General features: G+C 32.9%; 1 long non-coding RNA gene across 1 annotated transcript; it reads left to right on the forward strand.

The window, feature by feature from the left end:
* Positions 1 to 193: 193 nt before the first annotated feature.
* On the forward strand, positions 194 to 11,326 carry LOC123696827. The gene is made up of 3 exons (XR_006752133.1): positions 194 to 403; positions 5,258 to 5,466; positions 11,154 to 11,326. It is a non-coding gene; the product is annotated as an uncharacterized LOC123696827 (long non-coding RNA).
* The last annotated feature ends 1,923 nt before the right edge of the window (positions 11,327 to 13,249 follow it).

Genomic DNA, 13,249 nt, shown 5'->3' on the forward strand with positions numbered 1-13,249 from the left:
CCTGAACGTTCATTGATTTTACATTATCGTTTGCTAGATGGCGCTGTTGCGCGCTGATGGCTAAAGTTGAAAAGACGTGATATACCTACCTATTTTTTTTAAATACCTTCAATTCAAAGTTTATGTAGGTACTTACCTTAGGTAGGTACTTACTATTTTTCTTAAGATTTTTCCATAATTTATTGAACTTCTAATAATCCCCTTTTTGGTATTAGTAAGTTTCGCTCATGTACAAGTACAATAAATTGTAACTACTTTTGTTGTGTTCAAGCACGGAACTATAATGTGTTCAAGCATTGTTAATGTAATAATAATTATAATTGGAGTCGAATATGCGGCGGCACGAATTAGGTCACGTTTACATTCTGTGACCGGTCGTAGTTCGTACTCCCATATAAAAGGCGTAAGTATCATTTTGAATACATTAATTTATTAATTGACCTACATTTCTTTCCTTCCGACTCATAGAAACCATTCAAGCAAAATTTTAATTTTTAAATGTGGAACAAGATTTTTGTCTCTCTCTCTCTGATTATTTCTAATCAAATTTTATTCAAACTTAATTAACTTCTCATTCTTCTTGATAACATCTTGACTTGAGTAATAATAATTATCAAAAAATTTGCAAAGAAATATCTATTAGGTACTAACCTACATAGATTGTAGGTACCTACGTAGACTACGAATTCATTCCACCGTCATTTATATAGTTACCTACTCTAGCGCCTGGCTATGTCCTGGATTCACCCATATTTATCCTTAGTTACTTATGTACCTACCTACGTACATTTTACTTTGATCACAATTCACATTTTCATTCACCTTTACAATATCGTAGCTTATCACTACATAGGTAGGTATAGTAGGTACCTATAAAATAAAGTTTCTTTCTCTGTCCCTATGTCCCTTTATATGCTTAAATCTTTAAAACTACGCAATGGATTTTGATGCAGTTTTTTAATAGATAGAGTGATTCAAGAGGAAGGTTTTAATATATAATTTATTAGGTTTTAGACAAAGCTGGCGAAGCCGCGGGCGGTAAGCTAGTAATACCTATATCTTGATAATATTGTGTAGTTAGATATTATTGTTTAAAAATGATAATCGCCGTAACGAAGTTGCATTATCAAATAAACGTTCCACAAATAGACACGGAGAAGTAAAAATAGTAAATGCCTAATGCGGTGTAAAGCTGCGACGTCGCAAGTCGGCAGCGGCTGATACTGCGACCTTCCAGGCTTGGCATTCAAGGTGACACATCCATCGCGATCGAAATGGATGTTAATTATGACAGTTTTGGTAAGTTTGAATTTGAATGTGTATGATCGTTATAAATTTATGATTGTATTAGCTGCGCCCCGCGGATTCTCCCGCGTGGCTCCGCTCCTGCTGGTCTTAGCGTGATAATATAGAGCGCTCTATAGACTTCCTCGATAAATGGGCTATCTAACACCGAAAGAATTTTCCAAATCGGACCAGTAGTTCCTGACATTAGCGCGTTCAAACAAACTCTTACGCTTTATAACATTAGTCTAAACTACCTCTATAGCTGATGATAGTTGTAATTGTAACGTGCCGATTGATACTGTTTTTCGGAAGAGGTAGTGACTAGTCTATACATATAATAAATCTGTAGAAGGGTCAATTCTGTACATTGAAAATATTAAAAAAATAAATAGCAGGGGGTGTTACTGGATCGATACCAAACCCAAGTATGTGATTGAAAAAATTTTTGTCTGTCTGTCTGTATGTGAAGACATCACGTGAAAACTAACGGTTCGATTTCGATGAAAATTGGTACGATTATACCTTATTATCCTGGGCGTAAAATAGGATACTTTTTATCCTGGAAAAATACGTAAAAAAAAATAATCTTAATTTTTCAGTTTTATCCATAGACGTTGTTCTGTAGAACCGCGAACACACGTTGCGTATTATTATAGGCCTAGCCGTATTTGGGTCCAATAGATATTTATAAGATGTATTGTCAGAGTTACTCAAAATGGAGAAATAAACCATCCACGCGAAAACCGACATCCGCACGGACGGAGTCGCGGGCGGAAGCTAGTAAATAATAATATTATGTGAAAAATGATCCATAAAGTACCAATTGAAATATAGGTACCTAACTAGTAACTAACTGATAAATGTTTGTTTGAGTTGGTATTCTCCTCCTGACTTTTAATTAGGAGTTTTAAAAGGACGTTTATACAGCGGGCTAACACATGATTAAAGTCTTTGCTGAACTCAATCTCAAACGCTAACATTATTTACGTTTTCTAGAATTTTCTAACACAAGTGCTAGATGAATACTTGAAGAAATCCAAGTCTCCTATTTTGAAGATGCCTGATCTTCTTGCAATAGAACAATTGGGTAACCACGTCTAATTTTATTCACAAATTCTATTAATATACGTTGCACGTGAATAATTGATTCTTATACAAGTTATAGCACATTGGTGGTTGTATAACTGGAGAATAGTAAAACATCGATGAGCTCTTATAATCCGATTACATTAAAAATACGCAGCGCGTCGCACTATGACAAAACCTGGCCAATGCAGACACTAGTTCTTCTAGATGTTTCTATTATATTATCTGTTAAACAGTTGGTTTTATAATTTTTCTGGAAGTTCGTAGAGAACTTCCCGCTTTGCTTAGTCATCGGGCAAAAGCGTGCAAACGGAAGGACGAAACGTCGGCCAAATTTAGCAATTTATGATCAAACGTTTCAACATTTTCAAAGAAAAATTAATAAATATATCTTTAACTAAATAAAGTGCGTAAATCTTTCATAGTTTTAATTTCATTATAACAATATTAATTACGTATATCTATAGTAATATATCAGATGCTTACACGTGATTAAAATGTAATTTTACCAACACGGTTCGATGGTTTTACTGTTCTAAATGAAGACCCTACTTATCGATAATATGTTAAATATGACGTGACAATGTAAAATAAAGTTACCTAATATATACAGCTTAAGTGTTTAATTATAATTACTTACTTACTAGTCTATGAATTATTTTATTAATAGAAATATACCGACCGAATTGATAACCTCCTCCTTTTTTTGAAGTCGGTTAAAAATATGAACATGCGGCCCATTCCCACTCCGACTTACTTAACAATCACTCTCTGTCCCTATGTCCCGTATGCTTAAATCTTTAAAACTACGCAACTGATTTTCATGCGTTTTTTTTAATAAATAGAGTGATTCAAGAGGAAGGTTTTAGTATAAGTAAGATAATTTATTAGGTTTTAGACAAAGCGGACGAAGCCGCGGGCGGTAAGCTAGTAAGATTCAGAAAAATCATTCAAGCTTTGTTATATTTCTACCTTCTACGTATATCGATTATGTAATGTGATACAATTGAACATCACGTACACAGAAGGACATTGGAAAAAGACCGAGTATTTTTAACGTGACAGGGTTTGTTTAGGATGTGATATAAAAAAGGTTGGTTAAAAGGGTTTTGTGAACCTACAAACATCTCGTCAAGATCGACGTAGGTAGAAATAATTTTTTACCCGATTTAGACATGGTTTTATTAATGTAAAAGTAATGTTCGAGAACTTTCCTTCCTTCCATTTATATTATTCATCACCATCCACCGATAAACCTGATCAATAGGTGATTTTTTTATTAATATACCTATCAAAGAATAGCAAATGGCTTTATATGTAAAATTATTTACTCATGATCCCTAAAAAATTTATAAAAAATATTAAATGGATATACCTACTTAGTTATAACGATAATCAAAATATCAAAAGACAAAAACACAACCAAATCCTCATGCAAATAACCGATTAAATTGCTCTTTCCAAACCAGCTTTAACCTGTTTAAAGAAATTGCATTAATTCCCCGAAAACCGAAAGCCGAAACTCCAGTATTAAATATAGCAAAGTCCATCAAACGAATTGAGTGGCGGAATATTGAAGTGGCTCAATGAAATTAAACGGTTTCCCAGAGCTGGAAAAATGTTTATTTCCGCTCGCCCGTTTCCGCCGCAGAGATAAAATTGTTACAGACCAATTTCCGCTTCACTTTTCTAGACGTTCATGCTGCTTGACATGCATAACGTCATGCATATTGTTCAAGCGAAAATGTGTTTAAAAATCTGTCTTTGTAACAGTTTCATCTGAAAGTTTATAAGCTGTGGGTTAGAATTTTACACAAAATGCATGTCAATAACAATATTAATTATAATATCATTAACAAGATTATAATAAACTAGCTTACCGCCCGCGGCTTCACCCGCTTTGTCTAAAATCCAATAAATTATTATACTAAAAACTTCCTCGAGAACCACTCTATTAAAAAAACCACATCAAAATCCGTTGCATAGTTTTAAAGATTTAAGCATACCTACATAGGGACAGAGAAAGCGACTTTGTTTTATACTATGTAGTGATAATAAATAAAAAAGACATTACAGTTACCTACGTGTATTAGATAAATACTGTTTATTAGGTAATCTAAAATCTTTAACTCAAAAACTTGAACAATTAGTATTTTTTATTTTCTCTTAGTGAAAATGTGTAAAAAAAAGATGGTTGAATGAGGTGCAGGAAATATGTAGGCATTTGATTTCCTTCCATTAACTACTATTGCAAATGGAGCAAAAAATGTCATTTAACAGAAAGCAGAGGCAAGGGGATTAAAAAATCATCAATCTCACTGTTAGAACGTGATTAGAGAGATAATTACTAAAGCAGATTAATCCCAATAGACTTATAGTGCTAACAATGTTGTACAGAGATATACGTGGTGCTTTTCTTTTATGGATTCTGTGAGCGAAAACTGTTATTTTAATGGGCAAATTTCGTTTTATGCAATGTAGAGTCGCTATTATATTCTAGGGAAGAAGGCATCACTAGTTTGGTTGCATATTTTTTTAATGATAATATCTTTAAATTGTTTGAAATACTTCTATTTCTGGGATATAGTTTCACTCAGAACTCAGAACATACTTTCGTAGACATAGTTAGGTTTAGTTAGCTTGTAAATTAGTGATATTAGATTAGGTTATTATTATTTTAATGAATAAGAAAAGCTTGGCCGATTTTGATGAAATCTTTGTTGATTGTTTAGGTTCGCGACTAGGTCTTAAGCTATTATTAATTATTATAACCATTTAAAAATCTAATCCCGTGTCCCTGATCGGCTAGTCATTCTTCAATCATATTTCAGTTTTCACTACTGAATTAGGTTACCAATAAATTACTATCAATCAATAAATGCAGGTAAGCGCATACAAGAAACACGCAGCAGCCAAAGTCAATAACGTGAGCAGAGCGCATCCATAGAGCCTGCGTGGGGCGAGGCAGTGGGATGAATGACGCAGGTCAATGTCGGGCCGCGCTCCCCCTCCCCCCACCTCGTTACCTCGCACCCCCCCGCACGGGAAAATTGGTTTACGAGTCGAATTGCAGTTATGTTCAAGATCAATTAGGTAAATTTTTTGTAGTACTTATAATAAAAAGAAAATAGAAATAATTGTAAGTACTAATTTGTTCTATTGTGATAATTAATATTAAGATAGGTTTACGCTAGATGTACCTACCTATAACAATACAATTAATTGAAGGTTCTCTTTATTAAAAACCGCTATTAATATGCTATATCTCACATTCCAATAATCACATTTCATTCATTCATTTATTCATTCATTCATTCTGAATTCAACATTGCAAAATTTTACATTTTATTGTAAAAATGTGTTGCATTGTTACATATTACTTATTTTGTTAAGTACTGGCATAAAATCAATTAAGTTTTTAACGTTATAAACTGATAATTAAATTACGGATGGCAATTACGATCAAAGAGCTAATTAGAATGTTTTGATGTCTTGATGGAAGCTCTCGTCCGGAAGTACACAAAGAGATTGGGTTCGATAAGTTCATTGAATTATCTAAGCTGTCGATGATAATATCTTTTAGATAAACTTTATGACGTTATAATAATATTCAACGTAGATATTTGTTACTATATAATATAGACGTAAATGGTTAAATAAGTTGTATTTATAATTTTTATGATGCAATCATTTTCTTATATTGTTACCTAGTTACTTTATTTCTTCTTAGAATGTTTAGCCTATAGCAATCAGAAATCACGTAGGTACTTACAAGAGATGCACCTTAGAGATGCACATACAAAATCAGATCAGAACGACAAAATATTATTTAAAACGGTTCAGTAATTTCTGAGATTAGCGCGTTTAAGCAAACTAACTTATTATTTTTATTCTTATCTTTATCGGTTGTTAGTAGATTATTTGTTACATTTACCTTTCATCTAATATTGTTTCTTATGGAATTCAGCACCCCAATGTAACCCTATCTCAAGTAAATATGACTCACAAACTACCCACCAATCCATACTAATATTTAGTGTTGCCCAAATGCAAGAACAAGACGAGACTTAGCCAGTCTTGGTCTTGGTCTTGCGCCAATACACCTGGTCTTGGTCTTGGTCTTGGTCTTGCGCCAATACACCTGGTCTTGGTCTTGGTCTTGGTCTTGCGCTCTCAGTCTTGGTCTTGGTCTTGGTCTTGCAGCAAGAGTCTTGCAAGTCTTGCAATTACCTATTAGTCTAGGTATTACTATTTATTAAAGTTTACTTTAAATCTTAGAAAAACGTATTACAATTGGAACATTGTTAGCTTGAATTAACATAGCCATGGTAAAGATCAAGCAGATTAATAAATAACTGAAGATTTGATAAGAAATTCGAAAAATCAAAGTCCTATCTGCAAGACGCAAGAGTCTTGCAGGCTATGTCTTGTTCTTGCTCAAGTCTTGCACGGTCAGTCTTGGTCTTGGTCTTGCTAAAAATACGCGGTCTTGTTCTTGGTCTTGGTCTTGCAAAAACGCAAGAACAAGACCAAGACTGCAAGACCAAGACTGAATTTGGGCAACACTACTAATATTATAAATGCGAAAGTAACTCTGTCTGTCTGTCAACAAGTAACAACTCAATCACGCCTAAACTACTGAACCAATTTTCATGAAATTTGGTAGTGAGATATTTTGATACCCGAGAAAGGACATAGGCTACTTTTTATTGCGAAATATGTACTACGGGCGAAGCCGTGGCGGACCGCTAGTATTGACATAAAGAAACTTCAAAGTCAACGCAAATTGATAAACATCTTCACGACAGGACTACAAACTAATTCCGATACATTAGTGAAATAGTGAATCGTAATGTGAAGCAAGCATGTGACGGGATCGAACCAACCCCGTTGCTATGGCAACTGTATCCGTGCAACAGTCCTTTTAAACGTTAATTTAATGATTTTGTATTGAAATTAAACCGTCACGCAATTCTTTTTGAAATAAAATACACAGATTTTCAATACAGTTGAGATGATTCGCGTGTTTAAGTTTGTTATCTGGTTTATTGATAAAAAATTCACTTGAAGCTGAAGTATTTCATCGTCACATCATGCATAAATATTAAGCATTTCATTCCTAAAACTTATTAAAAGAAGTTATGAATAAGTGCATCCTAACTATGTACTTATTTATCTAAACTTAAACTATACATTTTATTAAGTAATTTTCCTAGTCTCTCCCCCGTCTTAATTTATCATAATATAAACGATAGCTTATATCAGTAAATACGGGTAACTGAAAGGCGTAGTCACAGCCAGGTGAGTCGAGATGAGTATCGAGCGGCGCGCTGGCCTTGGCCCGATGCAGCAACCGAATTATTAAGCTTTCGGCAACCCTATTCCCGTATTCCTTTGTTCCACGCTGCGACATTTTAATGTACAATGACCAGCTTTGTTCAATGGTTGTGAAGCGATACAAAATAGAACGATTAAGCCGAGTTGTAAGTGCAATTTTGTTTTGCGACATTTTTTTAGTAGAGGTTGTTGAGAGTTGTTTTTAAAATCAAAATATGACAAAGTATTCATAATCATTGTAATTAGAGAAAAAAAATGGTTGATAAATGCTTAACCAAATTAGGCACACATGAATACATTTTTAAATCAATTTGTTTAATAATTTAGCACATTGGTGGTTTCAAAATTGGTATAAAAAATTTGACTAATCTTTCGGCATTGTTGCATTTATATTTCATCATACGTTAATCATAGATATTATGCTATTCTTGTACACGATTAGTTGCTCTATATTTCATCATATTTATCAGCAATGAATATATGATGAAATATTTCATGAAAATGTAACTTTTTTACGAAAATAACATTTCTTCACATTTTGGAAATACTATACAAATGCATTTTTACTATAATCTATACAATAACTCCAAATGTATCATGCCACACCCACCCAGAGTGCGATGTAGCTAAAAACCAGCATTATGTTATCTGTGCTAAAGGTTAGACCAATAACCCTCTCGTCTTATCTTACAAGATCTATTCCGATCCCGTTTGATGTTAACATGTTAGCAACTTTATTTACCTACTTAAATATGTTGTTAGATCATGTAGGGACTATGTAAATGGAATATATGGTACCTACAGTTAAGTTCTATGAACATTTAGTACATTATTGCGTATTTTATCAGTATAATAATAATTTGTGTCGTTGACACTTTTATAATCTATAATTTATTGTCTGTGGCGTTCCAAAACGGAACGAACGACGGATTTTCAAACAAAATTCGACCGTTATCCATTTCCAATGTTAACTTATTGAAATTTTCATGAATTCCTTTCATTTCCTTTTTATTGAAATGAAACAAAGGCTCCATTAACTACACGTATCAATTTCAAGAATAGAAAACACTACAATAATTCATCAATGTTCAAAGTTAGTATCAAAGCTACAAATTGAATTGTTTGTTGAATGATATACGTATTGTTTTAACCGAGTTAGCGTTCACATGATTGATTAGTATGGAAACACTAACAAATCACCACTTTGTGTGATAAATGAATATGGAAGGCTAGTTTAATGGCCTCTGTGATTTTATTCTTAAGATTGTTTAGATTTTTATACATTACTAGGTTTCCGCCCGCAGCTTCGCCCGCGCAGTCAAAGAAAAACCCGCATAGTTCCCGTTCCCGTGGGATTTCCGGGATTTTGATTCGAGATTGTGTCATTTTCCTGTGATAAAAAGTAGCCTATGTCCTTTCTCGGGTATCAAAATATGTCCATACAAAATTTCATGAAAATTGGTTCAGTCGTTTAGGCGTGATTGAGTAACAGACAGACAGACAGAGTTACTTTCGCATTAATTATAATATTAGTATGGATAGTCAAATCCCGAAACACAATCTCTTCGCAGAAGGACAAAGATAAACTTTGGTTTGGCAAAAGCCATCGGGCAATCCTTGAATTCTTATAAATGAATGTTATTTAATCAATTATATTTCATTTAGTGTATGTACTTAATAAAACAACCAATTTTGTAATTACAATTTTTATTTTTTCTAGTTGGTTACAAAAAACATTATTATCTGTTAGCAATTTTACATAGGTAAGTATATAATATACTAGCAAACCCGGCGAAAGCCGTTTCGCCACCTTATGTTTAAACACCACCTTCATAGTTTAAACACCAAACGAAATGTTACATAAGGCGGTGTATGTGAAAAAATATTTTCCCGGTTTTCCCGCTTTCTGTTGAAATGTTTCCTGAATTTTCTTTGCTACAAACCTCACGGAGCCAGAGACCTTTCCAACGAATTCAAAGCCGTGGAAATCGGTTCGTGCGTTCTGGAGGTATAGATCAGGAAGGAAAACCCGACTTATTTTTATAAAGTAGAATATATCCACGCCACGAGAATTACACACAAGTACAACCAAATAATAAGTAAAATATAACAAGAACACCCAAATAAAACTTCTCCTGAATATTTTACAATATGAAATATCCGATTACGAATTATCCAACGAAAGAACAAAAACAAAGGAGCAATAAAATTAAAAGGAAAAGTAATAACAAAAAGTGTAAGTAGGTGTAGGTGTCGGCGACTCACGGGCCTGTTTAATATTCACGTTCGCGAGTAATTATTTAGTACAGTGACCATAGATTATAGATACGATAGACAAATCATTAAATTTTATAAATAAGGTTATTAATTGCAATGTTAAAAATAAGAAATGTCACGTAGAATCAACAAAGTCGAGAAATAATTTAGACATTTAATAGTTCAAAGATTTTATTTACCTCTAAACTTATACATTCGTATAATTATATATTTATGTATTCACATTGCCTTCTTAAATAACATATTTTATTTGTGGTATTATAGAGGTATTTATAACTTCGTTTTTTCCCGTAAATGTCTTCTTTGTCGTATCACTCTTGTCAGAGGTCTTGTCTGTCAGATAATCATGAGGTATCGAGGGCAGATGTAACCCTCTTCACTATGTTCCGCCATCTCTCCCTATTTCCTGTACCTGTACATAATAAATCAAAATATAATATGTTTGAATGCGCTAATCTCAGGAACCACTGGTCCGGTTTGTAAAATTATTTCGGTGTTAGAAAGTCCATTTATCGAGGAAGGCTATATTTCTTAAATATTTCAAATTCCTTAAATAATTTATCCTAATAAACAAAAAACAATGGTCACTACCCTGATGTTTCTAATTAGGTGTATTCAGTTTTGGGCGAGGCCGGAATACGCGGAGCATCGGCGTAATTTAATTATCTGTGCTAATTTACCGCCATCGTAATTTATAGTCTGTAGAATGCTTGCCCATTGCCCATTGTGTATTCCATTTATATGTAGTGTGTAGTCGTGAATCTTTGTTAGTTTGATAATGTTAATTTACTTCAAAAATATTTGTTCAAATTTAGCTGCATATAATTTGGTTGTAAAAATGAGTAGACGAAAATATTTTAAGTAATAAGTTTAACTAAAGAAAAAGAATTTATAATATTTACTTGTTACAGTTTCTATTTGAATTTAATTTTATTTTAATATAAAATTATTTCATCAAATATAATGTGGAGTTTTATTTCATAATTTTCCTTGTCTTTGCTAAGTATAATGTTATTTCACAATAACATTTTAATAGAATAAAAAGTAGAGCAACCATATAATTCCATATGAATTACATTTTTGGTAAATGTACAAAGATACGAATAACTTAAGCAAATCAGATAATTTTGTGGGCAATAAATTAACACGGTCTGTTTTTATTTCAGTGCTACGCTCTATGGCTACGCTCGACTACGGCTACGGACACGGGCTACGGTCATGCTACGCCGGCGATACAATACCATATCTACACTCTACAGTTTTTTAGGAGATTTTTTGAGTCTTCAAAATACAATTATGTCGTCTAACGTGATTTAATATTATAATGTTATTATTTATATTATTTTCTTTTATTTAATCTACCTCTTAACACTAAAATAATTAGATACAAAGCATATTGCAAACTGATGTAGTGTAGTGTAGATGTACATTTAAATATAGGATGAACAATAATTTCCTTGATAACAATCTCAATTTAGGTGGATCTCATCAATCAGCCATAAATTATATAATTGAATTAATTAGCTTAACATTTGATTATTTGATATTTGACACGCACTCAGTTGACTGTAACGCAATCAACATAAGCTTTGTTCAATGACATTTTACGATCCTCTGAGACTCACATATCACATACATAATATTATATAACATTTTGTCTTATATTTTAATACATACTTATAACATCATTGGCCTATTTTATATTCTACATAGTAAACAAGATGTTATTATTAATACTACCATCCTCTACTGGCTGATGGATCATGCTAAACAATTCTACACAAATATACTGATTAGAAAAACGATTACTGTAAATATTTAGTAATCTGTGCTATTACTTCGATTAAATACATAATTAAACAGGTGTTCCATCGCAACATTTCTATCACAAACAATTTGATCATTACTCTCTCCAAATGAAAACTAAACAATTAAAGAGTTTGACAAAACGCTTTCCCGGTTGTCCCGGATGCCGGTCGCCTCTCGTTAATTATTCACTTGCTAACTCAGGCTTCGGTTGTATGAACAAGCATGAATTTGTAATTATTCTCAACGACATATTGTATGAGATAACTGTTTTCGTCAGATTATTTTCTGGTGAAGTTATGCCGCGGGTTGTGCTAGAAACAAAGAAATGTTATGGGCAATTTCAGACGATCGTTATTCTTTTAAGATGTTGAATTCATGGTCGATTGAAATTAAATAAAGTTTCACAGTTTTAGTGCTTAAATATATTTTATGAATATGAAAAATAAATGAAGTTATAAAGTTTCTTTATCTACTTTTCGAATATACATATTTAGACATTTTCATTACATTAATGAACAGACGATGATATTTTAGTTATATTTAATTAAAAAACAGACAAAGCACTAATCATTAAAATAAAAACATGGATGGAAGTATGTCACAAATTGTTTGAAAACAGTATTAAAAATATGAAAATTATGTACTAACCGCAGAGTGCAAAGTTACAAGATGACACCCATGGGCTCACAAATGTACGGACCTTCACTCCACACTACGCAACATTACTAGCTAATTATAACCTCTATAATATATTCAGAAGTCGCTAAAGTTTGAGCATTGTCGTCAGTATACTCATTAGCTGGGAGAAGAGCCTCCATCCTCCAACTAGTCTAATTACCCCCCACAAGGGGAGGGGGGGGGGGGGGCGTACTCCGATATTCATGAAATATTTTTAGTTTTGTTTGACAATGTTCTTTGAGCTAATGAGTTTTTAACAAATAAGCCGGCGTGTTTGGGATTGTGATTTCAGAAAGTAGGTCACCGAGACAATGTGGATGGTTGGGCTTTCATAATGTAGGAGTAGCACTCTTGAGATCAAAGAGTTGTCTGACGACATTACTTGCTTCAGTTCGAGCGAATCAGTCGCCATTGGGATCAACTTGTGATTATTATGTTAGCAACTTCGACGTAGTTCTTATGATGTTGACTGATAATACTTTTTACTTACTTGGTGTGTTATTTGTAACTGTATCCAATATGTTACATACAAGTTTATACTGATACAATAAGCATAGTTTTTAATTGTGTTTTGACACTACATTTTACTTTTACTATAAAGAAATTCAGTGGAATTTGACTGTAGGTACGTGAATAATCGTTATGAAAATATAGCTCGAATTACCTTCTTAAATTTTTAAAACCTCAACAATATTTAATTTATTCATACGCTATTTAAAACAGTTATAAATAACGGTTATACATACATAATATGAACAAGATCCCATTTTGAAAT

Source organism: Colias croceus, chromosome 13 (genome assembly GCF_905220415.1).
Source record: "Colias croceus chromosome 13, ilColCroc2.1".
NCBI classification, from domain to species: domain Eukaryota; kingdom Metazoa; phylum Arthropoda; class Insecta; order Lepidoptera; family Pieridae; genus Colias; species Colias croceus.